The 19,887-nt window shown below is 38.6% G+C and overlaps 1 protein-coding gene across 4 annotated transcripts in view; it reads right to left on the bottom strand.

The window, feature by feature from the left end:
• NSMCE2 (NSE2 (MMS21) homolog, SMC5-SMC6 complex SUMO ligase) overlaps positions 1-19,887 on the bottom strand; it is a 277,542-nt gene that overhangs the window by 152,458 nt on the left and 105,197 nt on the right. The gene's annotated exons all lie outside the window — the stretch shown is intronic.

Raw genomic sequence — 19,887 nt, 5'->3', positions numbered from 1 at the left:
CAAACATGACATGTGCTCTCAGCCCCCTTTGGCTCTGAATATACTATGCTCTCAGCTTCAAATGCCCTGTACTGCCTTCCTCAGTGAAATTAAATGGATACTTTAAGGCTCAGCTCAAATGTCAGCTCTTCCAGGAAGTCTTCCCCTGATTCTGCTGGTCAAAATTCCATTTTCCTTCTGTGTTTTCCCAGCACCCTGCTTGCAGCTTTATTTTAATATTTATTTCTTTGTGTTACATTATCACATGTTTACACATATGTTACCAGCGCTGAATTGTAAGCTTCTCGAAGGCAGAAAGCATTCTTTTCTTCTTTTTATTCTCACCAATTAACACCTTGCACTGGAAGGAATTGAATAAATGTCTGCTGACTGAATAAATAAATGCATCAAAATGCTTTCAAAAGGAGATGCTTTCAAATTTTTTAAAATTTTACTTTTCAAAAGTAAAATTTTACCAAAACAAACACCAATCACTTCAACTTTTGAAATAATCTTTACCTGAAAAATATACCATAATTTTATTTAATCTTTATAATTCATAAATAGAAGTAACAAGAAATAATCTAAAAATTAGGCAATTTTGATACTTAAGACTGAATACACAGTACAAGTTACTACTTTTTAACTATCAAACTGACTTTAAAAATTGATAATATCAACTGCTATCCACTGAAAGATAACCAGTGCATGTAACAGTAATAGAGGACAATGACTCAAAGAGGAATAAAGCAATGGCACATACATAAAATATTAGAAATTAATTTAAAATCAGGTTTTTCAAATATTTAATGAGCTCACATTATACTGATTGAAAAAAACAGGACACGAAACTGATCTCAGTTTTGCAAATATATGTTTTAAAGAAAAAAAAGACTAAAAGAAAAAACAAAATGTTAATATGTAATTATCTCTGGGAACTAGGATTATAGATAATTTTTATTTTGCCCTCTACATTACCTGAATCTTTTATAATATACAAATTTTTATAGTCAGAAAAGTAATTAGAAAAGACTGAATATAAAGGAATCCTAATTAAAGCTTCAACAGATTTGCAAACACCAGAAAGAGTTTATTAGCAAAGTAGAAGGCTTCCTGATTTTTAGTATTAATTGCAATACATTTGTGAGGATGTAATTAAAAACCGAGAGTTAACGCTATAGCTTAGACAAAGATGCTAATAAAAGTTGTCCTTAATTCTAAACAGAAAGCAAAGGAAAGAAACATTTGATCGTTATTCGGTAGGCAGCAAAGCAGTAGCTCTGGTGGGGAAGGCCCTGGTTGGCATGACTTGCGCTCTGAGTTGCAGTCACTCTACCGAAGAGTTAGGGACACTGTGGTTGCCCACACCTTCTCATGGCTGTCTAAAGGACAGATGGAGACACTGAGCTACCATTCATAAAATCTTGACCACCATGTCAGGGACGTGGCAGGCCTGCTCCTGCTTCTCATGTCCTGTGGATCTGGAAGCTGTCCCCCCAGTTTGAGGTTGGGCAAGGTCAAGGCAGGAGTTCATTCTGACTTAAAAGGAACCTGCAAAGTCTGGTTAGGTCTTTAGAATAGGCTAATTCTAATACAGACCCTGAGCGGCCTCAGGTGTTTCAGACTGCACCAGACAGGGCTGTGAATGTGACACTCACTTGGTGGGTCCCTAGGAAGAGGGGGCGGGGACAACTAAAGGAAGTGAACTGGGCTGGTGGGTGACATAGGAGTTAGGGAAGGACACAAAAAGACGAGGCAGAGGGATGAGAGAACACGTTTTGGAGAGCAGTTCCATGAAAGGGATAGAGAAAAGAGGAAACTAAAGGAGAAAGCAGAAACAGCCAGACTGCCGAACAGGGAGGAGTAAGGGGAAGAGAGAAAGTGCGTTCTTCCTCTGTCTTCCTTCTTGTTCTCCCTCCCCAACTTACTCTTTATTCATGCTTACTTCCCTGCATGTCCCTCTTTTCCACATCCCCTGACCTCCCCTCTACACCTCTTCACTATCCAAATCATGTTTTTCTTCTCAAGAATCACTCCCACTCCCTCTCAGACAAGTAGCCTTTCATCCTCCAGGAGTCAGAAAGTGAGAACCCCGGGCAACACTCATCCAAGCAGATCACAAGGCCTGAGCTGGCTTCCCAAGCCCCCAAGGCCCCCAAGCATCACGAATGAGATCTAGACTGATCCCGGCTGCAGATATGAGGGGTACAGTGCAAGGAGAGCAGCTGTACACCTCTCCACTTTCCGTCCCCGCCACCCCTGTCCTCATTTGCACTAGCTTCAGTTACAAAGGATGCACTGTCTTCAATTACAAACGACCCACGTGAAAGTCCCATGATTAGAATTTATCATCTGATAACTGCACGGTCACCTTCCTTTCCTGGTGAATTTCTAAAATGTTATTTTAAAATGCCAAGACTGGACATGTTTAAAAGCAAATCCACACAATGACTGGGCCATGAGAATATTTAGTTCAAGTCATGAGGTCCTCTGGGGAGGAATGTACTAATTCCATAATGCATTATCTTGGTGCCCAATGTCAGCTTAATACATCAAGAAAAAGCTCAAAACAAGACGTTCGATTACTAGAGTTTTTGTGAAGAAAACTGTATGCATTCATTTTTTGCAAAAAGACATAAAGGTTGAATTTAATCAAAAGTGTAAATAATTGTTAAGTGTCACATATGCAGGTGTGAAGTGGGGGCAACTTCAGAGATTCAAAGATCCACTTCGGTTAAATGGTAGAAGTCCATTAAAATTCATCTTTTGGAAACTATTACTTGAAAAAGAAAAGAACGGTAATATTGTATCTGGAAATGTGTTCATTCTTCAGTTAAAGTGTGTTATTTGACACCTCATCAAACAGTACGATATTTTGTCTACAATTGCCAAAAGCAATGGTGCTTGAAGCAAAAAATAAAATGTCCTTGCATATAGCTTTGCTTTGTTCAGCAGATAAGTATAATTTGCTCTCATGTTAAGAGAAAACATTTTCTTATAAAATATATCAAGAAATAAAAAGGCAATACCTTCCTGAATAAAAACAAATAAACCCCAGAGCACCATGTGAAACAAACAAGCTATTGGGAGACTCCCTGGAGAGGCTTCTCTGCTCACTGTACTCTTAGACCTTGAACTTTCTCAGGGGGTGCTGGCAAACTGCAGGATATGCAAACAGGGTGAGCTGATGATTTTCACTTCTTCAACCTCTTTCTGCAGCTCTCTCAGGAACTTAGACAAAGCCAAGAATGAAATGAGAGCTGCAGGGCTCTGAATAACTGTTTAGCAGTGTTGACTATAAAAAAGAACTGTTGGGTTTGAGGTGAATGGAGTTGAAAAGACAGAAAGAGGCTGTTAGAGAGCTTAAAAGAGCCACAAGATGAAAGGAAACCCAATGTTGTCGATGGAAGGAAAGCCTTGCTTTTAGCTAATTTGTTTCTTGGCATGGCCCCCACAGTGCCTCTCTGAATGGCAAAACCCAACACTGGTTTAAGAACTGATTTCAGTCTCAGAGGTAATATGTAAGAACATTAAGTTCTCAGACTCAGCTCACATTAGGGATTAGCACATATAGCCTAAGAAAGATATGCTGTATATGTGGTAAATTCTCAGATTTAGCCTACTGGATGAAGCCACTTTGTTTTAGAAACATAGACTTTAGCAAAAGTACTCCAAAATAATCACTAATTTAAAAAATCTAATGTCATACAAAAGAGATCACATTATCACTGCTGTACTGACTTCCCATTTCCTCCAGCTTCTAAGAGTTTTTCTTTTTCCTCAACAAAGTCAATCAACAAGAGGCAACAAGTAATAGTTAAGGGCATGGACTCTCCAGCTTGATTTCCTGGGTTTGAATTGTAAAGTTGGGCAAATTGCTCAACCTCTTAGGATCCTCAATATCCTCCTCTGTAAAATGGGGATAACACCATCTACCTACCTTATTGCACCTTAAATAGAGCTGGGTACATAGGAAGTAATCAAAGGTCGATAGTTGTTATTAGTTAAAACAACAACAACAACAACAAAAAACTGGTACCACTCACCAACTGGTGGAACAGGATAGAAAGCCCAAAAATAATCTATGAATTTATGCTCAGTTGATTTTTGACAAATGTGCCAAGAACACACAATGGGGAAAAAACATCTCTTCAATAAATAATGTTGGGGAAACTGTATATACACATGCAAAAATGAACTCAAAATGGATTAAAGACTTAAGTATTTAAGACCTGAAACTGTAAAACTACTTGAAGAAAACTGGGAACAGCTCCACAACACTGGGCTGAGCAATAATTTCCTAGATATGACCACAACAGCACAGGCAATAAAAAAATAGACACATGAATTGCAACAAACTAAAACGCTTCTGTACAGCAAAGGAAACAATTAACATAATGAAAAGATAATTCACTGACTGGGAGAAAATTTGTGAACCATACAAGTGATAATAAGCTAACATCCAAAATACATAAGGAATTCAGACAACTAAATAGCAAGAAAACAAATAACCTGATTTTAGTAATCCCAGCACTTTGGGAGGCCAAGTCAGGAGGATTGCTTGAGCCCACGTGTCTAAGACCAGCCGAGGAAACAGCCAGACCTCATCTCTACTAAAAATTTTAAAAATTAGCCAGGCATGGTTGTGTGTGCCTGTAGTCCCAGCTACTTGGGAGGCTACAGTGAGAGAATCTCTTGAGCCAGAAAGCTCAAGGCTGGAGTAAGCTATGATCATGCCACTGCACTCTAGCCTGGGCAACAAGGCAAGACCCTGACTCAAAAAAAAAAAAAGGGGGCAAAGGACCTGAACACACATTTCTCAAAAGAAAGATATATAAATGGCCAAGAAATATATGGAAAGAATGGTCAACTTCTCCAACAATCTAGGAAACGCAAATTAAAATCATGAAGAGATATCACTTCACATCTGTTAGAATGGCTATCAGCAAAAAGACAAAAGACAACAAGTACTGGTGTGGACGTGGAGAAAAGGCAACCCTGGTACATTGTTCGTGGGAATGTCAATTAGTACAGCTATTATGAAAAACAGTATGGAAGATCCTCAAAAAACTACAAATAGAGCTACCATATGATCCCACTTCTGGGTATACATCCAAATGAATTCAAATTGGTATGAGAGAGAGATTTCTGCACTCCCACATTCACAGCAGCATCATTCACAATAGTCAAGATATGGAAGCAACCTGAGTGTCTACCTTTTTATTTTTTTGAGACAAGGTCTTGCTCTGTTGTCCAGGCTATAGTGCAGTGGTGCAATCTTGGCTCATAGCAACCTCTGCCTTCTGGGTTCAAGCAATCCTCCTACCTCAGCCTCCTAAGTAACTGGGACAACAGGTGCACACCACCATGTCTGACTAATTTTTTGCATTTTTTTGTAGAGATGGGGTTTCACCATATTGCTCAGGTTGGTCTCAAACTCCTGAGCTGCCTGCCTTGGCCTCTCAAAGTGCTGGTATTACAGGTGTGAACCACAGTGCCCAGTCTTTTTTATTTTATTTTTGAGACAGGGTCTCACTGTGTTGCCCAGACTGGAGTGCAGGAGCATAATCTCAGCTCACTGTAGCCTTGTCAGGGCCCAAGTGATCCTCCCACCTCAGCCTCCTGGGTGGCCGGGACTAGAGGCATGCACTACCACACTTGGCTTTTTTTTTTTTTTTGGTAGAGATGGGGTTTTGCCATGTTGCCCAGGCTGGTCTTAAAATCCTGCGCTCAAGCAATCCACCCGCCTCAGCCTCTCAAAGTGTTGATATTACAGGTTTGTGCCACACACATATATATCACTTTTTTATCCATTCATCAATTGATAGACACTTAGGGGCTGTGTGCAGTGGCACAAACCTGTAATATCAGCACTTTGAGAGGCTGAGGCGGGTGGATTGCTTGAGCTCAGGATCTTAAGACCCGCCTGGGCAACATGGCAAAACCCCATCTCTACAAAAAAAAAAAAAAAAAAAAAAAAAAGAGCCAAGTGCGGTAGTGTATTCCTGTAGTCCCGGCCACCCAGGAGGCTGAGGAGCCCTGACAAAGCTACAGTGAGCTGAGATTATGCTGCTGCACTCCAGTCTGGGCAACACAGTGAGACCCTGTCTATATACACACACATATATGTATGTGTGTGTATACACACACACACACACACACACACACACACACACACACACGTACTAGCTAGCCTTTAAAAACAAATTCTGTCATTTGCAACAACATGGATGAACCTGAAGGGTGCTATGCTAAGTGAAATATGCCAGGCACAGAAAGTTGAATACATGATCACACTTACATGTGTAATCTAAAACAGGCTAATTCATAGACATTGAGAGTAGAATGGTGGTTAGAAGAGGTAGGGGGCAGGGGAATGGGGTTAGGGAAATGGGGAGATGTTGATCAAACTACAAAGTCTCAGTTAGACAGAGGGAATAAGTTTTAGTGATCTATTGCACAGCATGGAAATCCCAGTTATTAATAATGTATTTGTATACTTCAAAATTACTTCTACTAGTTTTCAAAAGTTTTCACCACAAAATAGTAAATGAGGTGACAGATACATTAATTAACTTGATTTAATCATTCCACAATGTATACATACATCAAAACATCACACTATATTCCATAAATATATACAATTATTTCTCAATTAAAAAATTTTAAAAATCATTCCTACTTTAAGGCAATGGCATCCTTGTACCTAATCTTTTTAAAAAGCATATGATTAATATCTTCAATAATTTGCACACCTGACTTTTCAAGTGAAGAATGTAATTCTTGAAGGCTTATTAATTTGTCTCAAATATCCTATAGTTTCTGGCATATAATAGGAGTTTGAAAAACGAGTGTACACATAATAGAGAAAAAGAAGACTTGCAGACCAAATAAGGTGAAATATTTATAACAGAAATTCAGATTTAATGGGCTTTTTAATTGAGTTCCTACTTTATGCTACCCTGTGTGAAGACTTTCACATTATCTCATTCATAGGTTGAACATCCTTAATCTGAAAATCTGAAATGTTCCAAAATCCCAAACTTTTTGAAAACTGACACATTGCCACATGTGGAAAATTCCACACCTAACCTCATGTGATAGGTTGCAGTCAAAAGGCAGTCAAATCTTTGCTTCATGCACAAAATTATTAAAAATATTGTGTAAAATTACCCTCGGGCTATGTGTGTAAGCTGTATATGAAACATAAGTGAATTTTGCATTTAGGCTTGGGTCTCATCCTTAATATATTCATTATGTATATACAAATATTCCAAAATCTAAAGAAATCTAAAGCCTGAAATCTGAAACACTTTTTGGTCCCAAGCATTTCACATAAGGGATACTCAACCTATAATATATCTACGGATAAGACACATCTGACTGGGCACAGTGGCTTATGCCTGTAATCCTAGAACTTTGGAAAGCTGAGGCAGGTGGACTGCTTGAGCCCAGAAGTTCATGACCAGCCTGGGCAACATGGCAAAACCCTGTGTCTACAAAAAATACAAAGCTTAGCCAGGCATAGTGGTATGCACCTGAATTCTCAGCTACTAAGGAGTCTGGGGTGGGAGGATCACCTGAGGGAAGTCAAGGCTGCAGTGAGCCATGATTGTGTCACTGCACTCCAGCCTGGGTGACTAAGTGAGATCTCATCTCAAAAAAAAAAAAAAGACATATCTATGTAAAGGAATTAATAACACAGTGGCTACTGGGCAATGCTGAGACTCATTTAGACTAGCCCCTTTAGTTTACAACCTGACATGGGTTGGTTACTTAACTTTGGTGAGCTAATTTTCAAGCCATATGAAAAACTCATTTATATGACTTGGAAATGTAGCAGTAGAAGGTAGACATGACCATGATACGGACAACGCTACTGCAGGACTAGTATTCTATCCTCTAGCTCTGAGGAAGGGTGACTTTATCCCTTTGGGACATAAAAAATACCTTGGAGATATTTTTAGCACCCACACAGCCCAAGTTAGAAAACCCTGCTATAAGAAATCTTTTTAATCACAGAATAAAGAACTATAGATTACAACATCAGACTTGGCAGCAACTCAAATTCCAAATGTTAGTTTTTCCTGCAATCATCATATATTTAATGGAAAATTTATATCCATCTCAGCTCTTACTTTACTAGGAAGAAAATTCTAAGCTAGCATAAATGAATAAGTGGATTTCAATCTTCTGAAAGGGTTTTTGGGTGTGGCTGAGATAGCTAACTTTGAAAACTTAGCAACACAGGATACATTATGAGTAAGTTCTTTACTTTTTTTTTTTAAATAATGATGCTAACTCACCAGATCCTTCTCAAAGAGTCCTTTTATTAATTTCAATGAAGTCAAGCAGAGAACAAGTTGTAATATGAAACACACTTTATGCAACTATGTTGAAATTCTCTGACAGAGTCACACGTTCTAATGTAATAATTTTATGGTAAAACAATTTCAAAATAATATCAAGAATTAGGTTAGGCTCATTTTCGTTTCAGGCTGTTACAGGAAAACTCTTCCTATACAAATCATTAAAATTCTAAGAAAAATGATAGTGCCTTAATTTTTTTTTTGGATCATGTTCCCTACAGTTTAAAATTAAACAGCTGAAACTAAACCTCATTTGAAATTATACTGTTAGGCAACTCCAAAAGCTAAACACAAAAACATGTTAAAATAAAGATTGCAACATCAAGAGAAAGCCATCCTCATATATATAGTTTTAGATTCTTAGCCATTTCTGACTCCTTCCCAGATGAGGTCAACTGATCCTTCATAGGTTTTCCCACAGTCAGCCAACAAGCTACTCACTATTTCTCAGCCACATGGGTTTACTCAGAGAAATGGATGCAATACATTTAAAGGGCCAGTAGAAATCCCGTGGGTGGGTTTGGTCTGCCTTTCAAAACCAATGAACTTCCCATTATATAATCTTTAATAGCAAGAGGGAAGTTTACAAGTCATACACCCAATTTAACCATAAGGCAGGCTACGTGGCGTGCCTCATTGTATTAGGAAAGAAGAAGAAAGTAAAAGAGCTTTCTGAATGGCACAAACCATCTTGTCCGGTAATATCAGAAAATTAATGAATCCTGACAGTACTACCAGGTTCTTTTTCACAATAATATTTTAGTTCATGTGGTGTTTTCAATCAGAAAAGCCCAAAGTGCCTAAAACAAAACTCCTATGACATTTTATTAATTCTTTATAAAATAGAGTAAGTCTTGTAACCACAGGAGAATTCTGAGAATCTAGCTTTTCCAGAAAGCCCAAGAAAAATAATTCAGTTTCACCATTCTCAAATTCATTTGACTCTGAAACAAAATAAACATATTACTCTATTTAATATAGTTGCACAAGCGAATTCACAAGAATGAAATGTGTTCAGAGTTCCTAGAAAAAATGTAGCAATACAGGCTGCCAACTTGTTCAATGTCAAGCTCTAGGCAGTATAGCAGCAGCCGCAGTAAATGACTCAGAGTGAATCACGCTTAAGCTATTTTTGCTTTTAAAGTACTGCCAGGCCCTGTGTTAATATTCAATCCAGAGTAAATTTAGCCCAACGAGAAAACAAGTGTTTCCATGGTTGCTTCTTCACAGTGTTTATGGTATATACGCAGCCATTAGGCACAGGAATCCAGCCAGATAAATTAAGTAGAAATGCTCATCCTTCATTTATATCCAGGCGTTGGAACACTGAAAGTCCTAAAGTCAACTCAGGCTTTTCTTCCATCTCTTTCTGTCTTTCTGCCTCCTCAGACCCCAAATAGCAAATATGTGGAGTATATATTAATGGTTAATGTGGAATATATATTAATGGTTCATTTAAAAGTTTATCCCATTAAAGCAGCTTTAGTGGACTGGTATTCAGATTTTATTTGGCTCTATATTAAGAATCACAACCGGCCAGGCATGATGGCTCATGCATGTAATCCCAGCACTTCGGGAAGCCGAGGGGGGCGGATCACCTGAGGTTGGGAGTTCCAGACCAGCCTGAACAACATGGAGAAACCTCGTCTCTACTAAAAATAAAAAAATTATCCTGATGTGGTGGTGCAAGCTTGTAATTCCAGCTACCTTCCTGGGGGATATTGGAAGCTGAGGAAGGAGAATCCCTTGAACCCGGGAGGCAGAGATTGCGGTGAGCCAAGATCACGCCATTGCACTCTAGCCTGGGCAACAAGGGCGAAACTCTGTCTCAAAAAAAAAAAAAAAAAAAAAGTCACAACCACTCACATTTTTCTGACAATGTAACCACAGGGGACTAAAGTGGGATACATGCACCTCAGAGTACATGCAAAATCTCAGAATTTTCTGTTTATAATTAATTTTTATTTTAAAAAGGAGAGAAAATAGGTTCCACTAATAATGCATATACTGATATTATGCAGAATATGTACAAACATGAATAAACAAATTATCAGGAGGTTCATATGACAGCAACAATTTAACAAGTGTACAGAGAATTCTGCTTTAATGACCATAAATGCCTGAGTTTTCCTGTCCTTGTCTCTTTATTTTCTGTCCTAGTGTAATTTTTTTTTTTTTTCTATCTAGACGGTCACTGCCACTAAGGAAGTACAATGGAAAAGGCTTGGTCAGCAAGCAACTGGAGAAGATAGAGAAATGGTAATCTGAGCAAAGCAAGTCTGGAAAACAGCCATACAAAGTACCTCAGCACAGCTGTAATAACAGGACTGGGCACAGTGACAATCACACAAACCATGCTAATCGAAGACTCATGCTCTGAATTTTAAACGTGATCAGCTTTCTTATGAAGAGCTCTGGACCTCTACAACTCCCTGAAAATTGTAGTGGAGACTCAAAAGCTATTTTCAATATTCTGAGAAAGCCTAGCACAAGCATAATATGTAATAGACAGGATCTTTCAAAACACATGGCTCCTGGGGAACAACTGTCAAAGAGGTACCTTGATGGTAACAAAGATGGAAACTCCTAAAATAGTCTAGCTTACCTCAATGGAATCTTTGTTTCCTATGGAAAGTATCTAGCACAGGGCTTGGATATAGTATAGCATACATCTTTGTGGAATAAATGGATGCAATATATAACTGCAGCCACACAAATAATCTTATCTGAAGCCAATGCATTCTAAAGCTCTGTGTTTGTTACCTGTACGTTAACTGTGTAAGTAACTTTCAAAATCTCAAAGCCTAAGGGACTATCAATAATTTACCAGAACATCTTACTTTCCCTTGATCACTGATTTTACTAACACATCTTTACCTGAAAGTTCCAGGTTGGAAGTATAAACAATAGTTAAATGTCTAAAAAAAAGAACATTAAAACCTAAGTAGAGGCAAAGGTGGGAGAGTGAAGAATGGTTGAAGCAGAGTTTTTGGACAGTGAAACTCTTCTGTACTGTGGACACATGACATTATGCATTTGCCAAAAACCCATAGACCATTTGATTCAGCAATTTCACTTCTGACTATATACACACAAAGAGCTCAAAGCAGAAACTCAAACAGATGTATGTACACTGATGTTCATAGCAGCATTATATGCAAAAGGTTAAAACCCAAATGTCCATTGACAGATGAATGGATCAACGAGATGTGGCATATACCATGGAATATTCAGCCTTAAAAAAGAATGAAATGGTAATACATGCTACAACATAGGTGAACCTTAAAGCCACCATGGGAAGTTAAATATGCCAGAAACAAAAGGACAATTTTTTGTTTATTAGTTTTAAGAGACAGAGTCTTTCTCTGTTGCCCAGGCTGGAGTGCAGTGGCATGATCATGGCTCACTGCAGCCAAGACCTCTAGGCTCAAGTGATCCTCCTGCCTCAGTCTCCCAAGTAGCTAGGACAACAGGCAAGTGCCAACACGCCCATCTAATTTATTAATTTCTTGTAGAGACAGGGACTCACTGTGTTGCCCAGGCTGGTCTCAAACTCCTGGGCTCAAGTGATTAAAGCACAATTATTGTCCAATGCCACTTATATGAGATGCCCAAAATAGTCAAATATATAGGATAAAAGGAACAGTGGTTACTGAGGGTGAGGGTAGGGACATGGGGAGTTACTGTTTAATGGGTACAGTTTCCATTAGGGTTACTGAGAAGGTTCTGGAGATGACTAATGGTGATGGTTGCACATTAGTGTGAATGTACTTAATGCCACTGAACAGCACACCTAAAAATGGAAAAAATAGTAAGTTTTATGTAATGTAAATGTTGACACACGAACACACTCCCCATAAAATATACAACACAGCATAAACCCTAATGTAAAAAAATGAGCTTAACTCATCAATAGTGTATCAATATTGGTTCATCAATTGCAACAAATATATCATACAAATGTACAATGTTAAAAACAGGAAAATAGGGGAAACAGGTGTGTGAGGGGATGGTGGGAGAAGGTGGTATCTGGGAACACTCTGTACTACCTGTTCTATTTTGTTAACCTAGAAACTAAAGTCTATTAATTAAAAAAAAAAAAAACATTCTAAGCAGAGGCAAAGGGGGTTCATCTGTGGCAAACTCCTTTATTTCATGTAGTGTCCTGTACTGCCCCCCTTCCCCTCAGAGACCCATTTCCTTGTTGAGACCGTGAGCCCCCATGACTCAGCCTCCTTGCCTCCCAATTCTGATCTCATTCCTTTAATGCTCATGCATTTACTGGTCCTAGAGGCTTGGACCTGATGCTCCTGATCCCATGGGCAGTGGATGCTACTGCTATTCCCTAGTCTGTCCACCTTGCTCTGACCTATGACTTGTCTTGACCTTAGTGTTTATGTATATTCTGCCTTCCAGGGACTGGCCTGCTATTGACCCTTGGTATTCTAAACCTTGACACAGTTCCCTAATTTTGCCTACAACCTCGTATTTATCTTGCCCAGCCTAATTGTAATTAAATGGGAAGAGTAGTTAGGGGAATGACATTGGTATACAATTATAATATTTGAAAACATTTCTTGATACTATAAGTAAGAGTTACTTGTTTAATGTAAATTGCTTCTTAAAGGCAGATTTTATTCTACCTTCTAATTTCCTGCCTTAATTCTGTGTTCACAGTGTCCAGATACAAAGTGAGAATTACAAACTGGAAGGCCAGCATGAAAGACAGCTGAAGAAGACCAGATATAAAACAAAAGGGAATGGTCAGAATAGTGACTAATGGAAACGAACAACTCTTATCTAAACACATTTGAAACACAACAAGTCCCAAAACTGTGTGAGCCAAACAAAACTCACATTTCAGAATAGATGTGGTCTATAGACCTCCAGGTCTCTGTACAATCTGAAACAGGAGGAGAGGGGAAGGGAAACATGGGTGCCTTAGGTAAACTACCACTTAATACACTAAATTTGAACTAAATCACTCCATACACACATATATTTACTAAAATAACAAAGAGAAGCTTAGGCCTACGACTGATGCAGGCAGTGAAATCACATTTTAGAATAGCTAACCCTTTGGCCAAGAGAGAATGCAATTAATAATGTGACTAGTTTCCTGTACACTGCTGGCTACAGAAACCCCAAGAAGATCTAGAGGGCATTCTCTGATGGCATGATTCATTTTGCTTGCAGTGTCCTCAAAGGGGAAAATCTTATAACAGAGAAAAAAAGCTTAAAAAGAAACAGTACAAATGTTTAACATTTCTTTTTCATACAGGCCTACTCTTTCAAAGCCAAATATTTAAGTTCTTTTTTCTTTTTCCCATTCTCATTTTATAAATGAGAATTAAATGGTGACCAGTCATCATTTACTGCTGAATATACTTTTTGGATCAGAAAATACTATGACGGTTCCTTGGAAGTTGGCAGGGCGGGGCTGAAGGCTAGCAGACGGAGCAATCGTGTCGCACAAACAAATTTGCTATTCAGACAAATACGACGGCGAGGCGTTTGAGTATCAGCATGTCATGCTGCCCAAGGACACAGCCAAGCTGATCCGTAAAACCCATTTGATGTCTGAATCTGAATGCAGGAATCTTGGTGTTCAGCAGAGTCAGGGCTGGGTCCATTACATGATCCATGAATCAGAACCTCACATCTTCCTGTTCTGGCACCCACGACCCAAGAAGTCGAAGAAATGAAGCTGGCAAGCCACTTTCAGCCTCAAGCTTTACACAGCTGTCCTTACTTCCTAACATCTTCCTGATGATGACTGTGTTGCCTTCTTGTTTCTCACTTTGATATTTAAAAGATGTTCAATACACTGTTTGAATGTGCTGGTAACTGCTTTGTTTCTTGAGTAGAGCTACCACTACCATAGCCCAGCCTGATGAGTGCTCTGTGGACCCACAGCCTCAGCTGAGTGTGATCCCAGAAGCCACAGTGTGCTGTGTATCTAGAACGAACTTGGCAGATGGAGGAAGCATCTGAGATTAACACCATGGCTGTTACAGGGATCGTGTAAACTTGCTTTTGTTTTTTTCTGCCGGGTGTTGTACGTATGGTGAATTGTGGATTTATGTTTCAGTGTACTGGAAACTTTCCATTTTATTCAAAAAATCTGTTCATGTTATAAGCCTTGATTAAAGAGGAAGTTTTTATAATCTAAAAAAAAAAAAAGAAAGAAAATACTATGACATATTGATTTTTTTTTAACAAATTAGAGGATATTCTTCACATTAAGTCTACAACATATGAAGCAAAGAGAACAAGGCCTCCACTTGCCTACCCTGAATATTTGAATTAGCAGATGAAAAAGGCACACTTTTCTTCAGGCATACCACCAGGTACATGCCTCGGTGATTAGAACCCGGGCTGGAATTTAGTCTCCCTCTGCCTCCTTAGACAGGTGCTTTTGTGTAGTACCTAATAAACTGTGCAACTGAATACAATGGACCGATCTTATCGTACATTAAAAAAATGTTACGGTAATCAATAAATTATTTAGATTCTGCCAGTCATTGCTTTCTAGCCCACCACGCCTTTTCATCTGATCAACAATCCCTAATTTATAAACTCTTTAAAATGTCAAAATAATTAATACTCTAGCAATGACTTTCAATGGTTTGGTATTGAATATGTACATGAACCCTCCACTCAAACCCCAGCCTGGCTCACAACTTCGCTGCCCATTTCGCTCTTTTTACTTTGTTGTTCAAGAGGTTCCCACAATAGTCTGGCCATGAACAAAACCTCCTGCACAGTTACAGGATCTCATTGTCTCGGCTCTAGGAGGACACTCCTTTATATTTTTTGAGATGAGTCTCGCTCTGTCACCCAGGCTGGAGTGCAGTGGTGTGATCTCAGCTCACTGCAACTTTCACCTCTCAGGTTCAAGCAATTCTACTGCCTCCGCCTCGTGAATAGCTGGGATTACAGGCACACGCCACCATGCCCAGCTAATTTTTGTGTTTAATAGAGACGGGGTTTCATCATGTTGGTCAGCTGGTCTCAAACTCCTAATCTTGCGATCCTCCCACCTCAGCCTCCCAAAGTGCTGGGATTACAGGCATGAGCCACTGCAGAGGCTACCCTTTTAACTTAACCAAGACCCTGAGTCTCCCCTACTATCCCAGGACGGCATCTTTTTTGAGATTCTTCCCATCTAACTCAGCCAGCTCTGCAGAATGAACCCAGAAAGACTCTATCCTGGGCTACTAGAAAACAGGTCATAAAATATTATTGATACCTTTAAATGAATATGTGTTCACCTTGCTAACAAGGTAAAAGTTGGCAGCAAAGAGGCCGAGTTTGAACACTGAGAAAGATTCACACATGTAGTAACAGATACTGACAATGTGAAATACATGAATTAACACAAAGGCAGAAACTAATAAAAAGTATTTAGAAAGCAATGACTCTCTCTTGTTCAAAATTACAGAGAAGATGGACTTTGCCACTTAGGCTAATCAATCCATAAACATTTACAAAGCACTATGACATGTAAGTAACTGAGGGTACCTGGTTTGACAAGTAAGTACATGTTAATGGAACAGAATATCAGAAACTAGAACTCTCCTGGAAGTTAAGGAAAGTCAATGAAGATATGATTATCTAAGATTGTAAAGAGCTACTGTAATGAAGGGAGGCAAGACAGAAATATTCTAAAGGATGGCAAACTGTATGAAGCAGAATTATAAGTTGATCTGGGACACATAAGCGGCAGAGACCAAAAGGTTTAATAACATACTGAGTTGGCAAGTGTGAGGAAAAGCGGGCTCTCACACATTGTTGATGGGGTTGTAGATTAATAAAATCCCCATAAAGAGCAGTTTGTCTTTCAGAGTAAAAATCTTAAAATGCACAAATTCTTTGACTCAGTAATTCCACCTATTTACTTGAAAGATACAGGCCTACTTGTGTGGACTTCTGTATGTGTACCAGTGCACACTGCAGTGATGTCAGTAACAGTCACAGAATACCACTAAGCCCACCATCAAGTGACTGGTTAAAAATGATAGCACTATTTTATATAGCCGTTCAAAAGTGCTATATGTACTGATATGGAATATTCAAAGTATAGTATGTGAACAAAGCAAAGTGGAACAGAGTATCCAATATGCTACCATTAAAACACATGTGCAAGCTGTGCAACGCCATGACTGTTTCTGCAGGGATATGTAAAGAATTGGTAGGGTAACTGTCTCCAGGGAGGCAGAGGTCCACTTATCACCACAGTCTTTTGCATTTCGTGAAGTTTGTACTATGTACATGTATCATCTAATCAAAAGGATAAAAAACTTTAAAGACGAGCAGAGAATATATAGTAATGCTATTATACATGCATATATAAAAGGTATAATAGAACAGAAGAGGCTGTCTTGGGCAGAAGTGATTAATGAAGCTTCCCACAGAAGGTACATGGAATCAAATCCATATAGGAGACCAGGTGTGGTGGCTCATTCCTGTAATCCCAACACTTTGGGAGGCCAAGTTGGATGGATCACTTGAGGCCAGGAGTTCGAGACCAGACTGGCCGACCCAACATGGTGAAACCCTGTCTCTCTAAAAAAAAAAAAAAAAAAAAAAAAAAATTTAGGCGGGTATGGTTGTGTGTTGGGGCATGCCTATAGTCCTAGCTACTTGGAAGGCTGAGACATGGGAATCGCTTGAACTCCGGAGGTGGAGGTTGCAGTGAGCAGTGAGCTGAGATGATGCCACTGCACTCCAGCCTTGGCAACAGAGTGAGAACCAGTCGGGGAAAAAAAAAAAAAAATAGATGAGATTCAGTCCTCATTCTCAAGGAGCTCTCTTTCAGAAAAATGCAAAACCAGGAGAGTACAGGAAGAATTCCATAGAGAAAAACATGATTAGCATATATCAGGAAGTAATTATCTATTCTGCATGATGTAGTGATAATGACAGTAATGATGAGAATAGGTAACACATAACATTTCCTGCGTGCCAAAACACTGTTGCAAAAGACTTTCATATACTAATTCATTGAATCGCCACAACAATCCTATGAAGTAGATATACTACTAAAACATCATTTTAACAGACAGAGGAACTGAGTTATAGAGAGGTTTAGAGACTTATCCTTGATTACAGAACTAGTAAGGGGCTGAAGCTAGACTTGATCTCAGACCACGTGGCTCCAGATTCTAAGCTATGAACTATGACTGTTCTACAGAGACCTTGAAATAACAAATACTAATCTCAGAACAATAATATCACCTTACACTTATTTGCACAGGACTTTGCAGTTTACAAAATATTTTCATGTGTAATCTCATTTTCAATTTGTGATCATCCTGTGATGCATTCTCTTTGGACTGGACATATATTCCAGCTATTAAAATACATTAAATGATAAAAGCTATTATAAACTCCTCCAATTACTTGTCACTGAAAATAACTGAGATAGTAGGAAAGTTTCCCCTAAAGAATTATCTAGAATTCATCACATGGTAGCAATTAAGTTAGACAATATTAGTCAAATATCACTGCTTTTAGGAAAGGCAATGATAAACTAGATAAAGGGATTCATTCATAATGATGTTTTAACAGGGAAAAACTACATTTAATTTACAAAAATAAAAATTATGATTCTTCTTTTACTAATTATATATAGTTACATCAAGCACTTTGGAAGTTGGTATATGTTTAAATATGGTACTATTCAATTAGCATTAAATAAAACACATTTTAATTGATCCTTCTCCTTCTCAAAACAGTTTAAATATGAGCAACTAAAACAGAAAGTGTGAAAAGCAAATTTACCTGTCAAATTTAGGAAAGGAAATTCCCCAATTATTTCTACCAGTTTAGTCCCTAAACAGACCCAGATATACTTGTAGAAAGTACCAGTTGACATTACTTAATGGGGGTTTCCTTACTTATCTGAATGTTGTACTTCTTTGTCTGCAGAGATACACATTATTTGTTTCTATTTTTTTTTTCAATCAATATATGGCTACAGAGTACTATTCAGTAAAAGCAAAATGTGTGTTTCCCTTATAAAATAACTATTCTTTACTCAATCTTCCAATTAAAGTACACAAATAGCTGAGGACAGAAAATCAAGTCAGTCGCGGTGGTACACGGCTGTAGTCCCAGCCACTCAGGAGATGAGAGGGATATGGGCTCCTCCTCATCTGAGCCCAGGAGTTCAAGACCAGACTGGGCAACACAGCAAGACCCCATCTCTAAATAAGTTTTTTTTTTTTTTAAAGAAAAAGAAAAAAAAAAAAAAGACTTGGCACCATTGGAGAGGAAAAAAACGTTGCCAGCAATCTTCCCAGTATAATGCTTTCTAAAGAGTCAGAGTCTTTCTACAGTCATGTTATCACATGCTCTTTAATACTTGCCACTTGAAAAGACTCTAATTAAATAATTACCTTCTTGGCAAAACAACTCAATTCTAAATTGAGTAGGATTCCTACCTCTCCACTTATTCAAATTCTACCTCTTCTTCAAAGTCTTGTTCAAGACTCATTTTCTATATGAAGCCATCACCCTCTGGTTTCAAAGATGTCGCCCTTCTCAGGCGTTAATTATATGAATCACTTACGCTGGCGCTCAATCATTTGCCGCCTCCTCTTCTTTTTCTAATTCAACAGCACTCAGTTGGTATTTCTCTCATGCTTTTAATTATAGTTATTTTAAATATCTATTTCCACTAAAAGGACTAGGTCATATCTATCTATGTGCTACTTTCGATTAACGCATAGTCCTTGGTACATTAATAAATTATTTGTTGGGGATAAATACTACTCATGCTATAAGCATATAAACTTCTTGAAAGTAAGGACTATGACCCATGTTTCTTTTTCTCTATTCCTATACATCTAGCCTACTGCCAGGCACAAAACAGTCACTTTAAAGATATTTAACAAATAATGTATAAGTAAACGAGCTGTAGTTTTATTGTATTTATGTTACATTCTATTTTCAAGTTGCTTTAATATCCGAATAAACAAGCATGTCCTTCACCAAACAGATGAATCAGAAAAGTGAGATTACGTCAAATACCTCCTTTTGCAGAGGTAATATATTGAAAAAAGAGGATGAATGAAACACACACACACACACACACACACACACACACACACACACACACACAGAGTCAATGCTGTTGTTTTGGCAGTTAAAAACTGGTATCTGAGTATTCAAAATGAACAAATGAATATGAGTTGATATGGCTGACTAACAATCTGGCCGCAATACTTTCTACTACCCTCCCATCATGAAGCAGAGTCTATTCCCCCACCCTTAGAATCTGGGTTGCCTTGTAATTTATTTGACCAAAAGTCTGGCAAAAGTTACACTGTGAGATTTCCAAGCCCAGGGCTCAAGAGCTCTTCAGCTTAGGCTCTAGAGGCTCTAGCTTACCCACTGCCACCATGTGAACAAATCTGAACTCATCTGCTGGAGGCTGCAACCACATAGAGAGGGTATCAGCTTTCCTAGCTGAAGACATTTTAGATGCAGAAGCCCCCAGCCACTCTGGCAGTGTGAGGAAGCCCCTCTGAAC

Source organism: Saimiri boliviensis, chromosome 15, assembly GCF_048565385.1.
Source record: "Saimiri boliviensis isolate mSaiBol1 chromosome 15, mSaiBol1.pri, whole genome shotgun sequence".
Taxonomy (NCBI): Eukaryota; Metazoa; Chordata; class Mammalia; order Primates; family Cebidae; genus Saimiri; species Saimiri boliviensis.
Note: the sequence above shows the minus strand (reverse complement) of the source record. Positions and strands in the feature narration are given on the sequence as shown.